The sequence below is a fragment of the Babylonia areolata genome, chromosome 13 (assembly GCF_041734735.1).
Source record: "Babylonia areolata isolate BAREFJ2019XMU chromosome 13, ASM4173473v1, whole genome shotgun sequence".
Taxonomy (NCBI): Eukaryota; Metazoa; Mollusca; class Gastropoda; order Neogastropoda; family Buccinidae; genus Babylonia; species Babylonia areolata.
Window position 1 is genome coordinate 12,479,596 of NC_134888.1, and position 8,144 is coordinate 12,487,739.

Below are 8,144 nucleotides of genomic sequence, written 5' to 3' on the forward strand. Positions count from 1 at the left end.
TTACCATTCAGCCAACTACACATGGCCATATCAGGACTGCCCAACTATATCAACATTCAACCACGTTAAAGACAAAACTGTCACATAAAAAAAGGAAGGAAGAAAGAAAGAGGAACCTGCAAAACACAGTTCATGACACATTATCGCAACTGTTAAGCTCTATAAGGCAATCCATGAATGCATGCATGCATGCATACATACCATACAGACTAACCTCATCATCTGCTAAAAAAAGTTAAAAAAAAAGTGCACCTAAAGGAGCAGACTATGGTGAAGTAGTCAAAGACTAAGTGCTTGTAGGAAGAGAACATATTCCACGTTGGTGTACGGGTGCAAAACAGTTCCACAGCAGATCTAGACATCTTTGTCTGAAGAGAAGCTAATAATAATAATAATAATGGTATTTATATAGCGCTGAATCTTGTGCAGAGACAAATCTAAGCACTTTCACACCTAGGTAGGGGAGGGAGGCTATCTTGTGAAGAAGTGAGTTTTAAGGCCAGACTTGAAAGAGCTGAGTGCGGAGACCTGACAAAGCGAAAGAGGAAGTTCATTCCAAATACAAGGTCCAGAGACAGAGAAAGAATGGCGTCCAACAGTGGAGTATTTGAATCTGGGTGTGTGTAAACAGAGTGGATCTGAAGCCGATCGTAGAGAGCAAGATGGAGTGTAGAGGTGAAGGCAGCCACAAAGATAGGAAGGGGCAGATGTGTGAATACATTTGTAATATAGAGTGCTGATCTTGTACTTTATTCTGTGTGAGACAGGGAGCCAATAGAGATGTTGCAAAATAGGAGTGATGTGCTCAGATCTTTTCTTTCTGAGGACGAGTCGGGCAGCAGAGTTTTGTATGCGCTGAAGGGATTGAATGGATGAAGCAGACAAACCAGACAATAGGGAGTTACAGTTGTCAAGGCAAGAGAGAATGAGAGAAACGACAAGTCTAGATGTTGTGTCGGTGGACAGATATTCCCGAACGGCACTGATGCGTCGCAATTGACAGTAGCAGCCTTGACATGTCTGACTGATAAATTTTTGCAATGACAGTGTGTTGTCAAGGACAACACCAAGGTTCCTGACTGAGCTGGAAAGAGGGATGGATGTACTGCCAAATACTGCAGCTGGAGACATAACCCCCTCTGCTGCTGATGTGACATGTACAAGGGACGATGCAGCTACTTCCAGTGGACATTCCAAGCAGCTACTTCAAGTGGACAGTCCAAGCAGTTACTTCAAGTGGACAGTCCCAGTAGCTACTTCCAGTGGACAGTCCCAGTATCTACTTCAAGTGGACAGTCCAAGTAGCTACTTCCAGTGGACAGTCCAAGTAGCTGCTTCAAGTAGACAGTCCAAGTAGCTGCTTCAAGTGGACAGTCCAAGTAGCTACTTCCAGTGGACAGTCCAAGTAGCTGCTTCAAGTGGACAGTCCCAGTAGCTACTTCAAGTGGACAGTCCCAGCAGCTACTTCCAGTGGACAGTCCAAGTAGCTACTTCAAGTGGACAGTCCAAGTATCTACTTCAAGTGGACAGTCCCCGTAGCTGCTTCAAGTGGACAGCTGCTTCAAGTGGACAGTCCCAGTATCTACTTCAAGTGGACAGTCCCAGTAGCTACTTCCAGTGGACAGTCCAAGTAGCTGCTTCAAGTGGACAGTCCAAGTAGCTACTTCAAGTCTACTTCAAGTGGACAGTCCCAGCAGCTACTTCAAGTCTACTTCAAGTGGACAGTCCCAGCAGCTACTTCAAGTGGACAGTCCTTCCATGCAACATGCATGAACATAGGTACCCATGCAGGCACACGCATACACATACTCACACACAGACACAGAGACACAGACACAGACACACACACACACACACACACACACACACACACACACATATATATATATATATATATATATATATATATATATATATATATATATATATAAACTGAAAAATATCGGTATTACAGGTAATATGCATGGTTATATTAGAAGTGTTTTTTTTTATTAGATAGATTTATACAAGTAAGAATAGGAAATACCTACTCAAACCCCAGACATTTACACATGGGGTTACCACAAGGATCAGTAATTTCGCCGATTTTATTCAATATATTATTAGCAGATCTACCTAACAAGCTAGCTAAAGATACAGTCTTGGTTCAATTTGCTGATGACATTTGTTTATGGATGAAGGTGACAATGAAAAATAAAACGCCTACTAGGACATTGAATTACATAGAGAAAATATACCAGCGGGAACTTGATAAAATCAGCAACTTTATGACAGAAAATGGCTTATCATTGTCCTTAGGAAAAACAAATATGATGCTATTTAATACAGGATCAGACCCGGAAAAGCTCCCCGTGTTTACAATAAATGGTACCATCATCAGATATACACAATCTGTTAAATTTCTGGGAGTCTATCTTTCTTCAAAGCTTTCGTGGAATTATCATATTGACTATATACTAAACAAAGCAAGAAAAGGTCTAAATTTCCTTAAAACAATTTGTAAACAGTACTGGAGGCAAGATACCAAAGCGTTAATATCTCTCGCTACCTCCCTCGTACGTTCACGCTTGACATACGCTCAAGAGGTATTCTTCAGTGCTCCACTGCATTTGTTAAAGAAGCTGCAAAGCATTGATTGTAAGGCTTATAAACTCGCTCTAGGTGTGCCCATTCTTACATCAAATTTAGGGACTTACAGAGAAACAGGTGTTTTATCTCTTGATGAACAAAGGAAAGCTTCAGCCGCGAAATTCGTTATCAAATCTTTCGCATTTTGAACCATTTTCAAAAGAAGAAGCTAATTTGAGTTCACAAAAAGATTTTGCTAAAAGAGCTAAGACGATACAGTCTATGACATCCATTACTACATTTGCATCAGATATCATTAGTGCTACGGAATCAAAAGACAAGCAAATTGCAAAAATACCTACTTTTTCACCAGTCCCTGAATGGGAGCAGTGTAAAGCTACCTTTGACATGGATTATACAGATTTATCCAAGAACCAGTCACCATTTTTGTTAAGACCTGAAGTGCTCTCACATATAGAAAATCAATATTCAAATTATCTAAAAATATACACAGACGGATCTGTTCTAGAAGATGGTAATTCAGGAGCGGCTTTTGTAATTCCTTCATTTAGAATAGAAAAATTATACTATATTGGTAGACAATATTCCATTTTCACAGTTGAACTTATAGCCATACTTATGGCCTTAAATTACATTTCAGACATTCCGAAAACTGTAAGTGAAATTGTTGTATGTGTAGACTCAAAGTCAGTAATACAACCTATAGGATCTTCAAATTCAAAGAAGCGAATTGAGATGACAATGGAAATAAAACATATTATTCACCAACTGACAAAACAGGGCATTAAAATAACTTTCTGTTGGGTACCTTCACACTGTGGAATATCTTCAAATGAGTGGGTAGACCAAGCAGCTAGAAGAGCAGCACGTAATTTCGAAGGCGCAGTACAACTTGACATCCAGTTAGATCTGTATGAATGCATTAGTTGTATAGAAAATGTTTCTAGAAATCGATTTCAGAAATTACTTATAGATTCAAATAATCAATATTACCACTGTTGTGTAAACACAAAGAATGCACCTAATCCCAAACATTATCTAAATTCGACACCAGCAGAACATTCAAGACAAATTACAAGTCTAATGTATAGAATTCGTTTAAATGCCTTTCGTACAAAATTTTCTAAAAATATAAAATGTATAATGCGGTAAGCAAATAACTGTAAGCCATCTACTCTTTCATTGTCCGAGCATAAGACCGTTAATTCCAAAAGATGTAGGTGATGACTTTTCTTCCAATATTTCATTAGCCACTGAAAAGATTTTGAATGATTATTCATTGCTTAGAATGTTTTCAGAAATTTTAAACTCCAGTCCAGTTGGTATCCTCCTTTGATGTATTATAATTAATATTGTTGTTTATATTTACATTGTTGTAGGTTAATACTTGTTGATATGCATATACATAGTCTCCCTCCCATGACATCTTATTCAATACACACCACAATCTCTTTAGACTTTTTCTTATAATAATATACCTTTCCTCTGATACACTTTTTTTACACTAATATTCACATGCACTCCCTTTCCTTTATCCACTAATCCACTACTTGACTCCTTTCCGTCTAAAAACACTTATTGTGAATAGACGTTAAACTGAAGATAAACACACACACACACACACACACACATGGCATACAGGCACTAGCTTGGTGTTAGTAAAATGCATTGGAAAAGAAATGAACAAAATGAAAGAAACAAACACACACAACACACACCGCACTACACACCAGAATGGGGGATAGAGGGTGAGCAAGGTTCTCAGTCAACAATACACATTTGACAAACAATATCAATAAAATGAACGATTTACATTACACATTATGGCATAGAGTGGGAAAGGCAATGTTTTTTGAAGGTGGTTGGGCAATGGTGTTGTTTAATTGTTTCTGGGAGTGAGTTCCATAGGGTGGCGCCTGAGTAAACCAGACTGGATTTTAACAAGTCAATTCTTGGAATTGTGATATGGACTTGGGGGGATTCCTTGATGAATTTACAGAAAATTTGTCTATCAATGTTGGTGGTGCATTACCTGTCATAATCTTTTGCATCATGATTCTTTTATTGTACTTTAATCTACGGATTAGTGGGAGAATATTCGCTTGTTTATAGTCTGAGTCTAAAAGGGTAGTCTTTTTAAGGAGTACCAGCTTGAGTCCCCGTTTATAAAGATTCTGTAATGGATTCATGGTATTCGCACTTGCGGAGTCCCATAGTGTTGATGCATAATCTATTGTAGCCTGGATATGCGCTTGAAAAAATAATTTCCGTGAATGAAGGTCAAGGAAATGTTTGATTTTGGATAGTTGATGGGTTTTCTGGGCTGTCTTTTTGCAAAGGAAATTTATGTGAGGATTCCAAGTGAGATTGTTGTCAATTATGATCCCCAGAACTTTATGATCACTGACCTGTTCAATAGGTTCGCCTTTAATTTGGATGGAAGGAAGATTATATATAGTGTTTTGCCTCTTTTATCTGGTTGTGATTAACATGCATTTTGTTTTTTGAGGGTGAAGAGACATGTGGTTTAGTTTGGTCCATCTAACGAGGTCATCAGTACTTTCTTTAAGTCTTTTGCAAGAGCGACAATGTCAGTATGAGAAGTGTGGATTGTTGTATCATCCGCAAAAAGTTCGCAGACGGATTTCATATGGAGTGGTAGGTCGTTTATATATATTGAGAACAGCAAAGGGCCTAGAACAGACCCCTGAGGAATGCCATAATCAAGTGTTGTTGGTGCGGAGATTGATGTATTCATTGTCACGCATTGTTGTCTGTTTGTCATATAGGATTCAATCAAACTAAGACAATTGGTTGACAGACCATACAGCTCAAGTTTTCTAAGTAAGAGTTTGTGGTCTATCACATCAAATGCTTTTTTAAAATCGACGAATAAAACACCATAATATATATTGTTATTGACATTGGTAAGCCAGTCATCTACAATGTTGACCAGTGCTGTGTGGCATGAATGCTTTCGTCTGAAACCAGACTGAGCTGGATGTAAAAGTTCAATGACATCAAAGTGATGTAAAATATGATTGTTGATGTGTTTTTCCAGTGGTTTTGAATGAACAGAAATAATGGAAATTGGCCTGTAGTTTGAAGGATCGGTGGTGTCCCCTCATTTGTAAATAGGAATAACTTTCGCTTTCTTAAATGCGATCGGAAAGTAGTTTTTATCAATACACAGATTAACAAGAGAGGCAAGGCCTTCAAGACTCACTTGTGATACACTTAAAAAAAATTTAAAAAATCTAATCGTTAAAATGTGTTCTGTATTTGTTATTATAAAGCTTCGGGTTAAAAAAAAAGAAAAAAAAAAGTCATAATCAGATTCGAACCGCGCGTGTTCGGATGAGAAGAAACTATCTTACCCATTACACTATCATGGCTCCTTAGCTGATGTACTAAAATTTAATATTTGAACATACTTTTTTAAAGGGCGATAAATCAATTGCGGTATTCACAGTGAGAACGCTGTTTAAATCATATTATTCTGGTGTATCTTGGGCATTCGAAAAATCTTTAAGGGCAATAAAAAAAAATATAAAAAAATAAAAAATTTAAGTCCGCGGTAAAGGAGACGTGGCTATTGCGGCAATCACACTGCAACATTTAGCCGTTTTCTCTAGATCTAGATAGATGTACAAGTTTAGTTACACCCGCCGGGAATGTAGTACGACACGGTCGATTCAATTTCTCTTTTATGTTCATTCTAGTTTTATAGTTTTAAAGTTGATATGAAAATTGAGTATTTTGTTAAACTAATAACATGTAGAGCCAAGTACAAGTACTTCTAAACGTCTTATGAAGTGAAAAGGACTTCATTTTGAGAAAGTCAAGACTGGAAATTTTTTCGTTTCATCAGTTCAAGGGTATTAACTCGCATGGTTTACAATTTTTAACTGTGAATTCCGACTGATTCTGTGGATATTTTTATGGCAGTTTGGGGCATAATCCAGTAAGTGATGTGGCCTTCACAAATCTTTCTCTGAATAAATATTTAACGGTCTCCTTCTCCAACTTTCCATCACATGTTATCGTGTATTGTCCATTGAATATAGGATTGAACGGGCAGGTCAACAACTTGAAACAAAATGGCGTCGTTCGCGTTCGCGAAGAATATGAGCACACGCTTTGAATGTGTATAAATATGTGTACGCAACTGATTTTTGCCCATGACCTTCAGGTCCACTTGTCGTATTGATTTTAGTATTTTCCGAAAAAGACCACTTGGGCGAATGAACATAGCGAAAGCCCTGTACACTGAGAGTAAAAACACACAAGCTTTTTATGTATTGAGTATAATTTCAAAATGTAATGTTTAAGATGAGAAAGATCAGTTTAAAGCAAATTAAGTCCCCTAGTATTAATTACAGATTAATTTCCCTTTTTTACTATCTGTACCAAAACGTTTGCAAAATAAATAAAACTTCCATGTTTAGCAAAAGAAGTTCCTGTTTGAACAAAAAATGATAATAATGACTGCTCTTGTTGTTGAGATCAAAGTGCCAAGTTTAGAGAATAAAAAACAAACAAACAAAAAACAAACAGTAAATGCAGTTTGCATATAATTTGGCTTCTTTTAAAAACAAAGTTTTGTGCCCGTCTCTGAGGTGCAATATTGTTTTAAACAAGATGACTGGACAGAACTGAATTTTTCCTATTTTTATGCTTAATTTGGTGTCAGCTGACAAAGTATTTGCAGAGAAAATGTCAGTGTTAAAGTTTACCATGGACACACAGACACACACACACACACAGACAACCGAACACCGGGTTAAAACATAGACTCACTTTGTTAGCACAAGTGAGTCAAAACTGTACGTTAATGTGTCCATGATAACTGTAGCAGCTAGTTTATGAATTCTGCTGTCGATGCCATCCGGTCCGCGGGTTCCTGTCTGTTTTAGTTGGATAAGGTAGTTATAGACTTCAAATACTGTTATGGGTGGAATATTCAATTCAATTGAAGTATTTTTATTACGACAATACAATTTTAATTTTTCAAGGTCATTCAGTTCTGTGTAATCTGTGGTAATAATTTTTCTAGCTATAGTGGAAAAGTGTGTATTTAGTTGATTCACAGAAACGTCTTTGATACGGTTGATTTTGATGAAGATTGCTTGTTGGTGAGTTGGTTTATTGCTTGCCACACTGATTTAGGGTTTTCTTTCGAGGATAATATATAATTCTCGGTAATATTTCCTCTTTTCTCTGCGCTTTTGCGAGTTTATTGCATTTCTCAATTTCTTCGATTCTTCGTGGTAGCCCTGCTCTTTTAGATAGTCTCTAATGTAGCCTGCCTCTTTCAAAGAGAGAGAGAGAGAGCAAAAGCAAGCTGGTCAAGTCATGGCATTGCTGCTGGTTAACATTCAAACAGGGTAAGATTATAGAATTTATAACATGGTCAAGGTTATTGTGTAAGAGGCAGAATATACAACTGTGTGCACATGCAAGTGTGTTTGTGGGTGTAGTTTGGATAAGTGAATACATGAGTGTGCTAACATATTCCTTTGGGCTTGAAGCAGAATTTTTTGTAAGTTACCCTT